Source organism: Oryctolagus cuniculus, chromosome 6, assembly GCF_964237555.1.
Source record: "Oryctolagus cuniculus chromosome 6, mOryCun1.1, whole genome shotgun sequence".
NCBI classification, from domain to species: domain Eukaryota; kingdom Metazoa; phylum Chordata; class Mammalia; order Lagomorpha; family Leporidae; genus Oryctolagus; species Oryctolagus cuniculus.
Window position 1 is genome coordinate 8,958,751 of NC_091437.1, and position 19,741 is coordinate 8,978,491.

Genomic DNA, 19,741 nt, shown 5'->3' on the forward strand with positions numbered 1-19,741 from the left:
TGAATATTCAGAGTAGAATCATGGGGGCCAGCATCATGGCTAGCAGGTTAAGTCACCACCTGCAACGTCAGCATCCCAAATAGGTGCCAGTTCATGTCCCAGCTGCTCTACTTCCAATGCCACTCCCTGTTAATGTTCCTGAGAAAGCAGCGAAAGATGGCCCACATCCTTGGGCCCCTGCACCCACGTGGGAGACCTGGAATAAGCTCCTGACTCCTGGCTTCAGACTCGCCCAGCCCTGGCTGTTGCAGTCATTTGTGAAGTGAATCAGTGGATGGGAGATCTCTCTCTCCCCTCTCTCTCTCTCTCACTCTCTCTCTGTAACTCTGCCTTTCAAATAAATATTTCTTAGAAGTTGAATTATGGACACAGAAATAAAAAGATCAACCTCAGAAAACGTGGAATATCTAAGATATTTGTGAATCTTTTCAGTCATTTAAATAAAATTTACTAAATATGAATTTCAAATTCATTGACTTTTCCTATTACTATGATGTGATATAGGAAGTTTCCTTAAGATACATGCTTTTTAAAAATAAAGAACTACTAAGTGCTATTTTTCAGTAGGAAAAATGTTACAGGAAATGAATATACAAAAATAGGAAGCAGAAAGTAGAGGTGGTTAGCAATGCTTTTAATTTTGCTCCTTCCTTCCTTACAACATAGACAAAAACACCTGCAGAGGGTTTCAAATACTGTGCATGTACTCATCATTCCCAAATTTACAACTCCTGAAAAACGTCTTGTCACTGCCTCCTGTCTCTTCCTGTCTGTTCTTTAGATCTCGGTTTAAATGTCAATTCCCAGAGAATCCCTTTCCTGAGATCCAAGACTAAGTCACTTCTAAGAGAGGGGCTTTCACTCTTTTTGACTCTGACCTCATAGTAAGAAGTGTGTTTCACTGGATGGGCATTTGGCTCAGTGGTTAAGTCCATCACTTGGGCCACCCACATCTCATATGTGAGATCATAGTTCAAGAACCAGCTACTCTGCTTCCTATACAGTTTCCTGATAATATGTATCGTGGAAGGCAGCAAGTAGTGGTTCACGTACTTAAGATTCCGGGTACATGTGGAAGACCTGGGTGGAATTCCAGGCGTCTGTCTTTGGCCAGACCCAGCTTGGTTCTTGCAGATATTTAGGAAGTGGATGTATGGTTAGAAGGTCTCTCTTTGTCTCTGCTTCTCACACTCTCTACCTTTCAAAAAAAAAAAAAAGCAATTTAAAAAAATATGTTTCATATCATGACCTGGTGCACATATACTTGTAAATATTCATTCTCAAATAAATAATTATTATAAGAGACTAGGGACACAAAGTGAATAAAACAGATAGAAATTCCTGACCTAAGGAGGACCACATCATGATGACCCTGTTTCTTCTTCGCCTTTTAAAACCGTTGTCATTCTGGTGGCCAGTAATCCTATCAAAATACAGATCATGTTGATCTACTCTGCACATTCCAGCAGTGTGCCATCTCAGTCTCAGACAAAACGTGATCTGACCCCCACTGCTATCTGACCTTTCCTCTCTGCTCACCACTCCTCCCACTCACTCCCCGTCACTCACATGGGCCTGGGTCTCTTCAGCTCCAACAGGCCATGTGCACTCCTGGTCTTTGCACTGGCTGTTCCCTCTGCCTCCAAGTCTCCTCCTCAAATGTCCATTCAGCTCTCTCTCTCCATTTCTGGGGATCATGAACCAAAAGGCCTTCCCATGGAAGTGGCCCTTGGCTACCTTTTATAAACATGTAACCCCCAGCCCTGACAAGTTGTATATTACTCCTCGCCTTTTGTTTTTCAGTCCTTTGTCATCTTCTAGTATATTCTATATTTTACTAATTTATCTTATTTATTATTTACCTTTCCTCTAGAAATCACACTCCCTAAGAACCTGAATTTTCATCTGTTTATTCACTGATACTATAAACTGAAATAAAAGTTTCACAAAAGAATTCTTATGATGTGCGATTACTTGGACACTTTCTGTTACTTCTTTTGTTAAAAATCACTAGATTCATTTTATAACCCAATCATGGATACTGATCCACAGTTTATATTACACTGCTTTTTAATGTATGACTTCATGTAGCTTGTACATTTGCTTCATGGTACATCATGTGGGTATGTGAGATTATTTGTTTATTCCCTTCTGCACTGTGAGTCCCATGAGGGGATGAGGAGTCAGGGTGGCCTTACTCACTGCTGTGTTTCCAGGACCTGGTGTAGAACTATAACAAATACAAGTCATGTGCAAGCAGAAGTTGAAGGGAGTAGGAACTGTAAGCAGAAGTTAGCCACCAGACAGATAAAAAACAGGAACACAGAGGGAAGTAGAAACTATGACCCGGAGAGAAAGAGCTGTATTCCAGTTCTAACTGCACAGATTTCTTTAACCCCTTGATTGTAAGGAAAATTTTTGATTTTTGGAACTAATGTTACATAGATAGCACATGAATTAAACATTTGATCAGTCAGAGCAAACAATCCAAATACTTCAGTCAGTAGATATTAGGAAGATGTTGCTGGCCAAGTGGAGGAATTAACTTTATAGTCCAGAACTGAGGGAGCGTGAAGGGACTGTGTGCTTTGGTCAAGACTCGCGTCCCTGCATCATCCCGCCAGCTTCCTTTGCTGTGCACACATCGCTTTGTCACTCACAGAGAGCTTCTCCTACCCCATTACCTAACGGGGGAAGGACAGTCTAGAATATATTAGGAAGATGCTTTCAAAGCGAGTAAAACTCACAGGAGTGATCTCTCTCTGGGTGAAATGGGATGGAATCCCACTCAGGGAATGCTGCAATTCAGGATTGGTCAATGTAAATATTCAGTCTCGCTCTTTTCCGTCTTAGCACACTTCATTGCTCCCAGCCTCATTTTGTTTAAAAATCATGAGATCTGGCAGGCGCCGCAGCTCACTTGACTAATCCTCCACCTGCGGCGCCAGCACCTGGGTTCTAGTCCCAGTTGGGCTCCAGATTCTGTCCCGGTTGCTCCTCCAGTCCAGCTCTCTGCTGTGGCCTGGGAGGGCAGTGGAGGATGGCCCAAGTGCTTGGGCCCTGCACCCGCATGGGAGACCAGGAGGAAGCACCTGGCTCCTCGCTTTGGATCAGCTCAGCGCGCTGGGGACGAAGCGCTCCAGCTGTAGCGGCCATTTGGGGGATGAACCAACGGAAAAGGAAGACCTTTCTCTCTCTCTCTCTCTCTCTCTCTCTTTCTCTCTCACTAACTCTGCCTGTCAAAAAAAAAAAAAAAATCATGAGATCTGAGATTCAGGTTTGACTAGTTTGATGATTCAGTCTAACTCGAACTAGACTCTACATTGGAGACTGGAAACAAAACCAACTCCAGGCAGAAAATAAAGTGTGCGTGCGTCTTGCAGTGTCTTGATTTCTCATACTGTGATAACACACACACACATACACACACAAGAATTTGGTACTTTATAAATATACAAATTATTTTACATATGCAAATTTCTTAGCAGTGACAGACTTAAAAATGATGCTAAGAAACCTTAAGTTCGGTGCTTCTCATTTACTTGGGCCCCTTCCAAGATTATTATTTTTAAGAGGTTTCTAAAAGTGTATACTGTTCATGCCCCTTAAAATCTGGATCTGCAGATCAGCAGTGCAGTCAGTTGCATTGGCCAGTTGGGTGGGGCTGGGTTTCAGTGTCTCAGGTTTGACCAGCAGCCCTGGCTTCAATGAGCCTCGGCCACCATGTTGCAAGCTAATGTGCAGCAGCTGTGACATGAACAGAGGAAAAGGAGGAAACCACTTTGCTTTTCTATTTTTGGCCTTTGAAAGGGGTAAATCAGGGTTTATGGGAAAACAGAAAAGGAGATGAAAAACCATGTCTTAGGAAATGACTATGAAAGGAAGTGCCAATAACCCAAGTTCTGAGTTTAAAAAAATACACTTTGTAATCTTTATCTGACTTATAATTCATACAGATCTTTAGTTAGTCCTAGTTGGGGATGCTAGAAATAAACTGGAAATTTGGATGGGGGGGGTAGATAAAACTAGATATTCAGTTTTCAAGATCCAGTTATAAAGGAGATCATAGACCAACTTGAAAAATAAAGGGGAATCTGGTGAGAACAAGAAACTATCTCTCATACCTTATATGCCATTAATCATGGGGCAGAAGCAATAATCCCAAAGGGTTTGAGGCCTAGCTAGGAGAATTGCTGGACAGATGACCCCATTCTAAAATGCCTCCAGAATACAATGGGACTGTACCCTAAATTCACCATTTTTAAAAACTGCTTCATATAGTGGAAGATGTCCTGAGCCCTTGGGCCCCTGCACTCACCTGAGAGACCCTGAAGAAGCTTCTGCTCCTGACTTCAGATTGGCCCAGCACCCACCATTGTGGCATTTGGAGAGTGAACCAGCAGATGGAAGACCTCTCTCTCTGTCTCTGTCTCTGCTTCTCTATAACTCTGCCTTTCAAATAAATAAATAAATCTTAAAAAAAAAAAACACAGCTTCATATGGTGGAAAATGGATTATAGTGAATTTTTGATTCAGAATTAGAACTAAAAGGACTCTCAGAAATCTTGATCCTCTTTATTTACATAAAACATTTTTAAGGTCATTTGCCTAATGCCATATAGTCGAAAAACTAAGACTAAACCCCAGGACTGATCATTCCTGGCTCAAGGATTTTTGAGTGAAATCCTATTGCCTCTCTGTTGCAGAAAATCTGCATCCCTCTGCATTACTTTTCTTGCCTGAAGTTTATTTTCCAAATTAGAAATCGACTTTACAGGCCATAGGAAAATAAATCTCCTTCTTTTCTTCTAGTAGTATTAAATTTGGCTGGTTGATATCTTCATGAAATATTTGATTTAGTTATAATAAAAGAATAAAGAGTAACAAACTATAATTACATTTAAAAGAACGAAAAATTACACACACTAGATCATATGTATTTGTCTTTTTCACAAATGTAACCTTTTTGCCATTAAGCATTTTTAATTATTATATAGCATACACAATTTGTCTGGTTATGTGAATATAGTTCTAATCATTCTAAAAATGTCTGGGGGTCCAGTGTTGTGGTGCAGTACATGAAGCTGCTGCTTGTGACACTGGCATCCCATATCAAAGCACAGATTCAGTCCTGGCTGCCCCATTTCAGATCTATCTCACCGCTAATCTGCCTGGGAAAGCAATGAAAGATGACCCAAGTGCTTGGGCTCCTGCCAAGTAAGTGGGAGATCAGGATGGAGTTCCAGGCTTCTGCCTTCAGCCTGGCCCAGACCTGGCTGTTGTTACCATTTGGGGAGTGAAAGAGTGGATGGAAGATCTCTTCCCTCTCTGCCTCTCTCTTTCTTTATATCACTCTGCCTTTCAAATCAATCAACAAATAAGTCTTTAAAAGAATAAAATATAAGCCATTTAATTATATTTCTATTTTTGTTTGTTTTATTTACATTTTGGCTTCCTTCTTGATTCCCTTTAGGAATGAACTGATATTCTTTTCACATCTAAGCAAACTACAGTTCATCATTTCCCAGACTTTGGTCATTCACATTCATGATTTCTTCAATATCTATGTGCATCTCTTTCAGTGTTAAGATGGTATTTTTTGGCTCATTTTTCCAATGAATATCTAGCTTAGTTTCACCCTAAAATAACACCCATGAAATCAAGGCTTGATGTGCTAATTAAAGTTTTCACATATTAAATATTAATATTTATTAAATAATATATAATAAATGAATAATGATAAATATTTATTAAATAAATAAAAACTCCTAAGTATTAATCTGTTGACTCCCTAAAATCACTGACTGCAATGGTTAATGGAAGGAGAACTGAATTTAGAACCAGGAAAGACAGGCCTCAAAATACAGTTCTGATGTTTTCCTCCATGAAAATGGCTTTACCACTCTGAGACTGTGTCTCTTAATCTGTAAAATGAAAGAAAATGTTTGTTCTGCCTATATTGGCCATTATTTTGATAACTGTGAAAAACACATAATATAATGACAATAATATTAGTAATAATAACAGGACCATAATATAAAAGCCAACTTTTACTTCCTAGATTTAAATACTTATTAACCTGCAAGACTGCATACTTATTTTGAGGAAGGGGAGGAAGAAGAGAACAGCTGCCCTACTCAGGGATGGAAGCATTCTGTCTGTTAGTGTGCCTGAATCACCCCACCCAAGAGAAGCTGCACCTGCCACGTGCAGGGTGCAGCCCAGGAGAGGCTGAGTGCTGTGTGTGGGACTCCATCAGTGCATGTAAACTGACTTCAGAGGCAATGTGGAGTCATTAGAAGCCTTGATTTTTCTAGCAATTAAGTTCCTATAAACGTATAGAACAGTGAGTTCCTACACCACTTTCCCACCAGGAGCTAGCAGTGCAATTGCCCAGCTCCCTGGAAGCCTCCTTGAAACATCCCCATTTGAACATCAAAGGGGCTTCTCTGTACACATTCACCCTTCTAACTTGGTGTTAGGTACTTTGAAGAAACACGCCTAGGTTCAGCAGGTGTCATGGGGCTTCATATTAACCTCTGACCACCTCTAGCCTGAACATTAAGGCGCAGGCAAATGTGTCAGGCACTGCTTACACACTTTTGCTTACATTGAAACATTTAAGATCGTTCTTGCCATTTGTGAGAACCCTAATATACGGCTATAGCTTACAACTGTGTCCTATATCCTAAGAAACATTCAGATTTATTCACATTTTTTATGTTTATTGTATTTATTTATTTGAAAAGCAAAATGGCAGAGAGAGAAAGAGAAAGATATCTTTCATCTGCTGGTTTGCCCCCTCAAGTGCCTGCAATGGCTGAACCTGGGCCACCGTGAAGCGTGGATCCAGGAACTCCACCCAGATCTCACACGCAGGCCAATCCCCTGCAACCTCCCAGGATGCACATTATCAGGAATCTGGAACTGGAGGTCAAGGTGGGTCCAGAACCCACACACTTTGATATGGGATGTGGTGACTTGAGCAGCAGCTTGACCTGCTATACCACAACGCCTGCCCCTATCCAAATTTTTACTTTAAAAAATTATTCTGCTTCCTCAGGTGAAATCACAGTCACCCGTGATGTTGGAGCATTTGAGTATTTTATATGCAACATCTGGGTTGTTAATTTCTTTAAATAGAAGATGGTATATAGGTGCTGGCATTCTGGCCATAGCCGGTAGAGTCACCAAGGTGACACCAGCATCCCCTAACGGTGCCAGTTCATGTCCCAGCTGCTCCAGCTCTGATTCAGCTGTTTGCAGAAGACGACCTAAGTGTTTGAGGTCCTGCCACACATTTGGGAAGCCGGATGGCTTCAGCATGGCCCAGCCCTGGCTGTTGCAGCCATCTGGAAAGTGAACCAGCAGATGGAAGATCTCTCTCTCTCTCTCTCTCTCTCTCTCTCTGTGTGTGTGTGTGTGTGTGTGTGTGTAACCCTGACTTTCAATAAATAAATCTTTTTAAAAAATAGACAGCATATATCATTAAAATTATTTTTTAAAGATATATTTATCCTTTTGAAAGGCAGAGTCACGGGGGGACGGGGGGATCTTCCATCTACTGGTTCACTCTCCAAATGGCCTCAATCACCAGGGCTGGGTGAGGCCAAAGCCAGGAGTCAGGAGCTTCCTCTGAATCTCCCTAAATACTTGGGCCATCCTCCACTGCATTGCCAGGTGCACCAGCAGGGAGATGAATCAGAAGTGGAGCGATCAGGAATTGAACTGACTCCCATATGGGATGCCAGCTCTGCAGGTCATGGCTTTACACTGCTGCACCAAAATGCTGACTGCTAGAATTATTCTTAATATGTTTAAATTTTTATTTGATTCATAAAATCAGAGTTCTTGCCCTTAGTGATCTTTTAAATTCTAGTATACTACATCCATAGAAATTAAATTGAACTCATACTAATCTCTTGATTATTATAATATTAAATGTATAATGTAATATTATAATAATATTAAATGTAGAAAAATAGTCATTTGGACTATCTGATAGTCTGTAAGAAAAGTAAGAGTTTATTATAATTGTCAATTATCCTATGCAAGAAATTAGAATATATACATTGTGTGTGTATGTGTTGTGTATGTGTATTATGTATGCATTTCAGTTCTCAACTATACCCAGATGAGCTTGGAGCATCTGTGGTGTCATAAATAAAAAAACACTAAAACAGACCAATCAAAAAACAAAAACCAGCAATACAAGTGAGTCACAGTGAAGCCTACTGAAAGGTCTTCCAGTGGCAGTCACTGAAATAATTTAAGTACAAAATGAGGTAGTATAAATAACTATGGTGGAAGAGACAAATCTTTCATCCAAAAGGTCAATAACTTATTTAGGCACTTTATTTAATTCAGAAAGCTCTGTGGTTCTTGCCCTATCATAAATCATTATTGTGAATTCTATTATATTTCTAATATACAAACGCTGTAGGATTTATAGCAAATTAAAGGTGGGGGAAGTTAACTGTAAATGTAGTCTAATGAAAGTGACTTCTTTTTAAGGAGTCCAGTTTTGGAAGGAAGGGAAGAAACAACTTTTCAGTGGAGAAACCTGTCAAGCATCCTATCAGCCAGGTGATCGAGGTCAGCACGGATGGGGATACATCAGTTCACAAGTGTAGCCTTGGTAGCACATGATGAAAATGCTAGTTTACCTCTGCAATTTCTTCCAAAGAATGCCATTCTTTCATTCAGATCATGAGAAAAAATTATACACTTCAGTAGAAAGACATGATGGAAACTATTGTCCCTCAAAAGTGTCCAAGATGTCAAAAGAAATAGCTGAGAAAGCATCATGGCCACGGGGAGTCAAGGACATATCCTGACAAAGTGCAAGGTGGTGCACTTAATGGTGTCCTGGGATAGAAAGGGGTTACCAGGTAAAACGGAGGAATCTGAACAAACCACAGACTTCAGAGACTAATATGTCAATGCTGCTTCATGAATTTTCACAAATATGTCATGCTAATTTAAGATGTTAAACACAGAAGAAACTGAGTATGGGGTAGTTGGGAACTCCATACTGTCTTCTCAATTTTTCTGGAAACCTAAAACTGTTCTAAAAGCCTAGTCTCTTTTCTTTAAGTTTTCCGCTATCCTACAAGAAGTATATTATTCACACATTTCATCATACTTATGGTTTAGTCGAAATAATGTTAGGAAGGAGCTAGTGTTGTGGCACAGCAGGTTAAGTCGCCACTTGCAACACTGGCATCGCCTATCAGAGTGCAATCTGGACTCCAGCTTCTCCGCTTCCAATCCAGCACACTGATAATGAGACTGGGAAAGCAGAGGACGATGGTATCCCCCATGTGGAAGACCCAGCTAGAGCTCTTGCTTGCAGCTTTGGCCTACCCCAGACCTAGATACTACAGCTATTTGGAGAGTGAACCAGAGGGTCAAAGATTTTTCTGTCTGTTCTGTTCTTTCTGCTGCTCTGCTTTTCAAACAAATAAGTAAGTCTTTAAAAAATACTTTTAGGAAGCTAATATTTATTAATATTGTAAAAACTTATTCTGTAAGCAAGCTTAATTCTATTTAATGTAAGTGAAGCAAGCAATATAATAATTTAGCATATGGCAGGCTCTCTGGATACTGTGTGAACTTTTAGAGAAAATTAGGAAAATATTTTTTCATCTAATCCAATATTGAATGCTTCTTTCAACTAATTTTATTGAGCCTAGTGACTGGAAATATACAGAAGCTATGAAGCTTTTTAGTGAGCTATTGAATATGGAAGGGAAACGGGGCTTTTTATCACCCAAAGAACCAGGTTATCAGTTTATAAAGAAAAATTAAATTTTCTCTTTGAAGTTTTATAAAACTACATGTTAAGGGAGGATTAAGATGGCAGAGTAGGCAGGGGGCTTGCTGCTCTAGTCTAGGAGAAGATAGTTCTATTTATTTATTTATTTTTTATTTGACAGGTAGATTTATAGACAGTGAGAAAGAGACAGAGAGAAAGGTCTTCCTTCCATCGGTTCACTCCCCCAATGGCCGCCACAGCCGGTGCTGCGCCATTCTCAAGCCAGGAGCCGGGTGCCTCCCCCTGGTCTCCCACGCGGGCGCAGGGACCCAAGCACCTGGGCCATCCTCCGCCACCCTCCCGGGCCACAGCAGAGAGCTGGACTGTAAGAGGAGCAACCGGGACTAGTACCTGGTACCCCAACAGGGACTAGAACCCAGGGTGCCGGCGCCTCAGGTGGAGGATTAGCCAAGTGAGCCATGGAACCAGCCTAGTCTAGAAGATAGTTTTAAAAAAGGGGAAAGAGTGCAGTCTCAGGGAAGTTAGGGAGAAAATAGCAGAGGAAAATCTACGCAAATTGGAGGGACACAGTGGACCTACGTGGAGAGTGAGGACACTCACGACTCAGGACGCCAGCAGCCTAGAGCCTCTGTACCAGACTGCAGCAGCCCAAGCCACTGCAGAAAAAGCTGCAGGAAGAGCCTAGAGGGAATCTGGTTGGAGCCATGTGGGGAATAGTCTACCTGCCAAACTGGAGGAGAAAAACAAAGGGGGAGGGCATGTTTCTCTCTCCCTGATCACCCTGCAACTGTGTTCTGTAACAAGCTGATAGAGAGCAGATACCATTTTGGACATATGTAACAGCTGCATCGGCTCATGTCCATGCCCAGCCATCAGCTGAGCAGAAACTCCTGCTTCTAGTGGGGAGAATAGGTAGGGGGCTGGGTGCTCATGACTGTGGGAGGCGTGTGTGCTGGGACTGTGAAAACACTGAGGCTGTGTGGGAGGACTCAGGGTGTGGCTGGGACTCTGGGCAGTCACTGTGGGAGGCTCCACACGCTCAGGGCTCCCTGGTTACTTGGTGAGGGACACTGCTGGGGAATCAGAGCTTAGACTAAGGACTGCACAGATCATTTGAGTGGTACTTGCGGCAAAGCAGATGAATACTATACCCACGGGTGCTAGCACCCAGGCACTGGTCTCCTTTAAGGAGAGGAGCTCAGCTGAGTCTCTACCAACAGACAAGAACAAACCTCCCATCTGATAAAAGTGAGAGAGAGTGCCGGCACCGCGGCTCACTAGGCTAATCCTCCACCTAGCGGCGCCGGCACACCGGGTTCTAGTCCCAGTCGGGGCGCCGGATTCTGTCCTGGTTGCCCCTCTTCCAGGCCAGCTCTCTGCTGTAGCCAGGGAGTGCAGTGGAGGATGGCCCAAGTCCTTGGGCCCTGCACCCCATGGGAGACCAGGAGAAGCACCTGGCTCCTGCCATCAGATCAGCGCGTTGCGCCGGCCGCAAGCGCACCAGCCATGGCAGCCATTGGAGGGTGAACCAACGGCAAAGGAAGACCTTGCTCTCTGTTTCTCTCTCTCTTACTATCCACTCTGCCTGTCAAAAAAAAAAGTGAGAGAGATTTTTACCACGCCAAACCTGGACGTGTCACCTCAGACACGCCGTTCACTTTGGATTGCTGAGCACAGCTCCTTGGCCATACCCATCACATGCCTCTAGGTATTCCCTGAAAGCAGGCACTTCACTAATCCACAAAGACATAGCCCAAAGATAAAAACCACCACATCAAGAAAACAAAGAAATCAATGAGTATCTACACAAATGCCCAATAAAAAAAGTACCAATTCAAGAAGAATAAGGAAGATAAAATGATGCCCCCAAAAAACAAAACACTTCAATACTAGATTGTGAAAACAATAAGGTTGAAGAAATGCTAGAAATGGAATTCAAAAAATTGATCATAGGATTATTTAGCAGTAATCAGAAGCAAATGCACAAAATAATGAAATCCATACATGTCATGAAAGAAAATTTCTCAAATGAAATTGAGAGCTTAAAGAGAAATCAAAATGAAAACTTGTAAATGAAGAATTCAATAGAACAAACAAAAATGCAATGGGAAGCCTTAACAACAGAATTGGTAAAGCGGAACAAAGAATATCCAATTTAGAAGACAAAGCACAGGAAATTATACAGTCAGACCAAACCCAAGAAGAAGAAATTAGAAAATTAAAAAACACTGTCAGGGCCGGTGCCACGGCTCAATACGCTAATCCTCCACCTAGCAGCACACCGGGTTCTAGTCCCGGTCGGGGCGCCGGATTCTGTCCCGGTTGCCCCTCTTCCAGGCCAGCTCCCTGCTATGGCCTGGGAAGGCAGTGGAGGATGGCCCAAGTGCTTGGGCCCTGCACCCCATGGGAGACCAGGAGAAGCACCTGGCTCCTGCCTTCGGATCAGCGCGGTGTGCGGGCCACAGTGCACCAGCCGTGGCGGCCATTTGGAGGGTGAACCAACGGCAAAGGAAGACCTTTCTCTCTGTCTCTCTCTCTATCCACTCTGCCTGTCCCAAAAAAAAAAAAAAAAAAAAAAAACAAACAAACAACACTGTCGGTAATCTATAGGCTACTATCAAACAACCCAACATACCGGTTCTAGGAGTTCCTGAAGGCGTGGAAAGAGATAAAGGATTAGAAGGCTTTTTAGTGAAATGATGACAGAGGATTTCCCTAATCTGGAGAAAGAAAGGGACATTCAAGTACAGGAAGCACATAGAACTCCTAATAGACATGACAGAAAAGATCTTCAGCAAGACACATTGTAATCAAACTCTCCACAGGAAAACTTAAAGAAAAGATTCTAAAATTTGCACGAGAGAAATGCCAGATTACTTACAGAAGATCTCCAAGTAGATTCACAGCACACTTATCATCAGAAGCCCTACAGGCTAGAAAAGAATGGAGATGTATATTCCAAGTCTTAAAAGAAAAGAACGGTCAACCCAGAATACTATACCATGCAAAGCTCTTATTGATGAATGAAAGTGAAATAAAGACCTATCATGATTAACAGATACTGAAAGAATTTGTCACCACCTGTCCATCCCTGCAAAATATGCTTAACCATGTGCTACCCACAGAAACACAGAAACATTGTCATCACTATGAAAGAAGATAAAGGGAGGAAAACTCCCAGTAAATGTACAAGGAAATCCAGAGTAGAAAATAGGAATATTTATGGAAAAACGGCAGGACAAAGTCATTACTTATCAGTAGTCACCTTGAATTTAAATGGCATCAATTCTCCAGTTAAAAGACACAGACTAGCTGAATAGATTAAAAAAGAAAACCCATCTATTTGCTGCCTACAAGAAACACACTGCACCAACAAAGATGCATACAGATTGAAAGTGAAAGGATGGAAAAAGATATTCCACGCTAATAGAAACAGAAAAAAGAGCTTGTGTGTAGCCATCCCAATAACAGACAAAATAGACTTTAACACAAAAACTTAAAAGAGACAAAGAAGGGCACTACATAATGATTAAGGGATTGATTCAACAGGAAGGTGTAACTATTAAAACTGTATATGCACCTAATTACAGGGTACCTGGCTATTTAAAAGAAATGTTAAGGGATCCAAAGGCAGACATGGACTCAAATAGTAATGGGATATTTCAATACCCCACTTCAAGCAATGGACAGATCAACCAGAGAGAAATACTAGCAAGGAAACAAAGATTTAATCAACACTACAGACCAAATGGACCTAGAAGATATCTACAGAACTTTTCATCCTACAGTTACAGAATAGACATTCTTCTCAGTGGTGCACGGAATTTTCTCTAGGATTGACCACATGCCAGGCCATAAAGCAAGTGTCAGCAAATTAAAAAAAAATCGAAATCATACTATGTATCTCCTCAGATCACAAAGGAATGAAGCTGGATATCAGCAACTCGAATCTCTAGAGCATATGCAAAGACATGGAGACTGAACAACATGCTCTAGAATGAACAGTGGGTCATAGAAGAAATCAAAAGAGAAATGAAAAAATTTCTGGAAATAAATGAAGATGACAATACAACTTATCAAAAAATATGGGATACAGCAAAAGTAGTGTTAAGAGTTTATAGCACTGTCTAACTCTGCCTGTCAAAAATAAATAAATAAATAAATAAGTGAAATTTAAAAAACCCTCCCAACAAAGAAAAGTCCAGGACTGGATGGCTTCACTGCTGAAGTGTACCAGTCATTTAAAGAAGAACTAACTATAATATTTCTCAAGTTCTTTAAAAAAGTCCTCCCAAATACCTTCTATGAAGCCAGCATCACCTTTAATTCCTCAACCTGGAAAATATGCAGCAGAGAAAGAGAACTACACAGTAATATCCTGAGGAACATAGAGCTAAAAATCCTCAACAAAATACTAGGCAACCGAATCCAACAACACATCAGAAAAATCATTCATCCAGACCAAGTGGGATTTATCCCTAGTATGCAAGGATGGTTCAATGTTTGCAAATCAATAAATGTGATGCATCACATTAATAAACTGAAGAACAAACACCATACAATTATCTCAAGCGATGCAGAGAAAATATTTGATAAAATACAACAAACTTTCATGATGAAAACTCTAAGCAAACTGGGTCTATAAGGAACATTCCTCAATACAATCAAGGCAATTTATGACAAATCCATGACCAGAGTCCTACTAAATGGGAATAAGTTGGAAGCATTCCCACTGAGATCTGGAAATAGACAAGGATGCCCACTCTCACCATTACTATTCAGTGTAGTCCTGGAAGTTTTAGCCAGAGCCATTAGGCAAGAAAAAGAAATCAAAGGGATACAAATTGGGAAAGAGGAAGTCAAACTATCCCTATTTTCAGATGACATGATGCTATATACAGGAGATCCAAAAGACTCCACAAAGAGACTATTGGAACTCATAGAAGAGTTCAGTAAAGTAGCAGGATATAAAATCAATGCACAAAAATCAACAGCCTTTGTATACATAGAAAAACTACGGCTGAGAAAGAACTTCTAAGACCAATCCCATTCACAATAACTACAAAAAAATTAAATACCTTAAAATTAATTTAACCAAGAATGTCAAAGTTCTCTACAATGAGAATTATAAAACATTAAAGAAAAAAATAGAAGAAGATAAAAAATAGAAAACTCTTCCATGTTCATCGACTGGAAGACTCAATAGCATCAAAAGGTCCATACTTCTGAAAGCAATTTACAGATTCAATGCAATACCATTCAAAATACCAAATACATTCTTCTCAGATCTAGAAAAAAATGATTCTGAAATTCTTATGGAAGCACAGGAGACCTCAAATAGCTAAAGCAATCTTATACAACAAAAACAAACCCAGAGGCATTATTGTCGCTCCCCCTCTTCGTGGAGGAATGACACAGGACCCTGCGCTGTTCTTTCGTCTGCTCGGCCCTCCCCGGGTTTGCTGCTGGTTCTTCCCGGGTTGGCTACCGTCCCTTCCACCTCCATGGAGGGGCGGCTCCCCCTGCCACTTTCCCCACTTCCGCAGGGGAGCGGCACACCGCCGGCCGGCTCTCTCGGGGGCTGCACAGGTGTTCCTTCAGATAGATGTTCCTGGTGCATGTTGTCTCTCTCCTCCTTTATAGTCCTCTTCCACCAATCCCAACTCTGCTACCCACATGCCGAGTACGCTGCTCTACTCCAATCAGGAGCAGGTCCTGCAGCTTGTCAAGTTGGTGAGAGGCAGCTGGGTAGAAGCTGTTTCCTCCTCTCCCAGCGCCATATTGTGGGAGAGCAGATGCATAGAATAAGTCTTAATTCCAGTAACTTAGTCTAGTCCGAGTTGCTCCCAGTTGCTCCCCACAATTATAATATCAGATTTCAAGACATACTATAGGGCAGTTATAATCAAAACAGCCTGGCACTAGTACAAAAACAGGTGATTATACCAACATAACAGAATAGAAACTCCAGAAATCCATCTAAGCATCTACAATCAACTTATATTTGGCCAAGGAGCTAACAGCCTCTTGAAAAAATGATACTGGGAAAACTAGCTTTCCACATACAGAAGTATGAAGCAGGACTCCTACCTACACCTTACACAAAAATCCACTCAAAATGAATTAAAGACCGAAATCTATGACCTGATACCATCAAATTATTAGAGAACATTGGGAAAACCCTGCAAGACATTGGCACAGGCCAAGAGTTCTTGGAAAAGGCCCCAGAGGCATAAGCAATCAAATCCAAAATTGACAAATGGGATTACATCAAATTGAGAAGCTTCTGTATTGAAAAGAAACATTCAGGAAAGTTAAGAGGCAACTGACAGAATGGGAGGCATTATTTGCAAACTACACAAGTGATAAAGGCTTAATAATCAGAATATAAAAAGAGATCAAGAAATGCCACTACAACAAAACAACCCAATTAACTAATGAGCAAAGTTCTTAAACAGACATTTTTCAAAAGAGGAAATCCATATGGCCAACAGACATATGAAAAAAAACTCAGGATCACTAGTCTAGAGAAATGCAATTCCAAACCACAATGAGTTTTCCCCTTACCCCCGTTAGAATGGCTTTAATTCAGAAATCAAAAAACAACAAATGCTGGCGAGGATGTGGGGAAAACATTACCTTAATCCACTGTTGGTGGGAATATAAACTGGTAAAACCACTATGGAAGACAGTATGGAGATACCTCAGAAATCTGAATATAGACCTACCACATGACCCAGCTATTCCACTACTGAGAATTTACCCAAGGGAAATGAAATCAGCACATAAAAGCTGTATTTGCAGGTTTGTTGCAGCTCAATTCTCAATAGCTAAGACATGAAATCAATCTAAATACCCATCAACTGAAGACTGGATGAAGAAAATATGGGATTTGTACTCCATGGAATACTACACAGCGGTAAAAAAAAAATGAAATCCAGTCATTTGCAACAAAATGGATGAATCTGGAAAACATCATGCTTAGTGAAATAAGCCAATCCCAAAGCGACAAATACCATATGTTCATCCTGAACTGTGATAACTAATAGAACACCTAAAAGGTAACCTGTAGAAGTGAAATTGACACTTTGAGAAGGAATGACTTGAACAGCCCTTGTCTTGACTGCCAAGGAACAGTTTTTTTTTTTTATCTTCTTCATACTATTTTTTGAATTCTTTACTTAACATAGAGTTCAACATGTGTGTGTAAATTAATTGAAAATAGTTCTCAGTGTATATAAAGATAATTGAAAATTAATCTTGATGTGAATGGAAGGGGAGAGGGAGTGGGAGAGGGGAGTGTTGTGGGTGGGAGGGAAGTTATGGGGGGGGGAAGCTATTGTAATCCATAAGCTGTACTTTGGAAATTTATGTTCATTAAATAAAATAAAATAAAATATAAACAAATAAAAATATATTAAAAAAATAAAATAGATCTCAGTAAAAAATCAGAGTGGGAATAAGAGAGGGAGGAGGAAATTTGTAACTATAGAGCTGTTTAGTTCTGCATACATTCATAGGAACTTACTTCTATGGGTACAGTTTAAGAACTTGCCATAGGACCCCAAATCCCATTAAGCTGGGTAGTAAAAATGCCATCTTAACTGTTAAAGTGAACTTATTAAGTGTTAAAGTGATCATATGGATAGGATTAAGTGTTAAAGGGATCATATAAATAAGATAAAATGTCTGATAATAATAGAATTAAAAATGTAGAGAAGGTTCCAAGAGGGGAAGCAGTCCACACAGCTGATTCACAGAATGACAATCACTTTAAATAACACTCTGACCTCAGAATCAGCCCTTAAGGCATTATGATCTGGATAAAATCCCCATGAGAGCATTTAACACATGCAAAGCCAGGACATTGTGGCAAAAAAATGTCCTACATGAAGGAGCTTTGTGAAACCCCAGCACAAAGAAGTGGCCATCAAAGAAGGATGCACTGTTCTCTTAAGGGAGGAGAGAAATTCAACTTTGTCTATGGCCTTATCTGAATACTGATGGAGATTGTGGGTTCGAAAGGTTTTATTGCCTTGGTAGCTCATGTCAAGAGCCTCGGGTGATCACTGACGTCATACATAAGAGTGTTAATTGTTAAATTAACAATAATCACTGTGCACTTACTCCCTATGCAGAACCTCTGTCTTCAATGAGCTATACCATAAGAATTAACTGTAGAACTTGTACTCAAACAGGCTTTTTTGGTTGTATGTGTGCATGTGTTCAAATAATTGAAAATGAATCTTAATGCAGAATGGGATTGGAAATGGGAGAGGGAGGAGGAGGTGGGTAGAAGTAGAGGTGGGGAGGGGTAGGTATGTTGGGAAGAATCACTATATTCCTACAGCTGTACTAATGAAATTTGTACTCATTAAATAAAAGGTTTCTTTGGGGGAAAAATACCTACTGATTCTCTCTTTTGACATACTATAATTTACTAGCAATAAATGTTCATAAACAGTTTGACTGAAAAATCAATTTAAAAAAACTGTATGTTAAAAGAAGACCCTCTAATCTTGTAATTTTCTAGCACCTTTTATTTGGACACTCAAATATTTCACAAGTACCTTATGGTGTATGTTTATAGTGGCATCTTCTAAATGGGAGAAGCAGATGAGTCAAATGAGTTACACCAGATTTTCCATGAGTCAGAGATAGAACTGTTCCATTGAGTCATCACCCACTAGTCCTAATGTAATTTTCAGGAGAATTATTTAAACATAAACCCCTGAGGGGTAGGCGTTATCGAGCAGCAGATTAAGCCACCACCTGGAATGCTGGCATCCCATTTCAGAGTGCCAGTTCAAGTCCCAGCAACTCTGCTTCTTTTTTTCTTTTAAAGATTTATTTATTTATTTTACAGGTAGAGTTACAGAGAGAGGGAGAGACAGAAAGGTCTTAAATCCACTGGTACACTCCCTAAATGCAATCTGAAGCCAGGAGCCCGGAGGTTCATCCAGGTCTCCCACATGAGTGCAGGGGCCCAAGCATTTGGGCCATCCTCCACTACCCTCCCAGGTCATTAGCATGGAGCTGAATCAGAACTGGAGCAGCTGGAACTTGAACCGGTGCCTACATGGCATGCTATCTCCGCAGGTGGAGACTTAACAACTATGCCATAGTGCCAGCTCCCCTCCACTTTAAAAAATATATATATTTATTTATACTTTGCTTCTAATCCAGCTCCCTGCTAGCGCACCTAGGAAGCAGTTCATATTCTCTTGCATGCTGTCTCTCTCTCTCTGTCTTTTAAATAAATAAATATTTTTAAAATACATAAATTTCAGGGGTAGGTGTTACAGTGCAGCGGGCATCCCATCTGGGATGCACAAATCCCGTATCAGAGTGGCCAACTGCAGTCCCAGCTGTTCTGATTCCAATCCTGCTCCCTGCTAATGAGTCTGGGAACCAGAAGATGATTGCTCAAGTATGTGAGCTCCTGGCACCCAAGAAGACCAAGATGGAATTCCTGGCTCCTGGCTCTGGCCTGGCCCAGCCCTGGCTGTCGCAACCATCTGGGGAGTGAACAGTGAATGAAATATCTCTCTCTCTCTCTCTTTCTCTCTCTCTCTCTTTCTCTATCCCCCCCCCCATCACTTTACCTTTCAAACACACAAGAAAATAAATCTTCAGAACAAAACAACACACACAAAAAAAACATAAAGCTCCAAAATCATTGTAAGGGAGTGAAATTAGAAGGCCACTTTCCTGCAAGTTTCTGACAGTAGGTTCTTTAAGATAAAATTTGGAGGCATTCAAATACCTAAAACATACAATACAAAGATACAGTTCTTTCCTTTAATAAAATGCTGTTATGATCACCTTAAAGACAAATAACAGTCACCTAAGCCATCAATACTGGAAGTCCCACACTAAGACTTGGTGATGCTCTGCCTAGGTAGCACATGTATAAGACAAGCTTGCTGTTAATTCCGCACTATCTCAGTTTTCAATCTTGGT

General features: G+C 40.8%; 1 non-coding gene across 1 annotated transcript in view; it reads right to left on the bottom strand.

The window, feature by feature from the left end:
• Positions 1–613: 613 nt before the first annotated feature.
• The window catches only part of LOC108176450 (uncharacterized), a 46,060-nt gene continuing 26,932 nt past the window's right edge, over positions 614–19,741 (bottom strand). The window contains exon 3 of the transcript XR_011389657.1: positions 614–1,198. This is a non-coding gene — a transcript (uncharacterized protein). The remainder of the gene's footprint in view (positions 1,199–19,741) is intronic.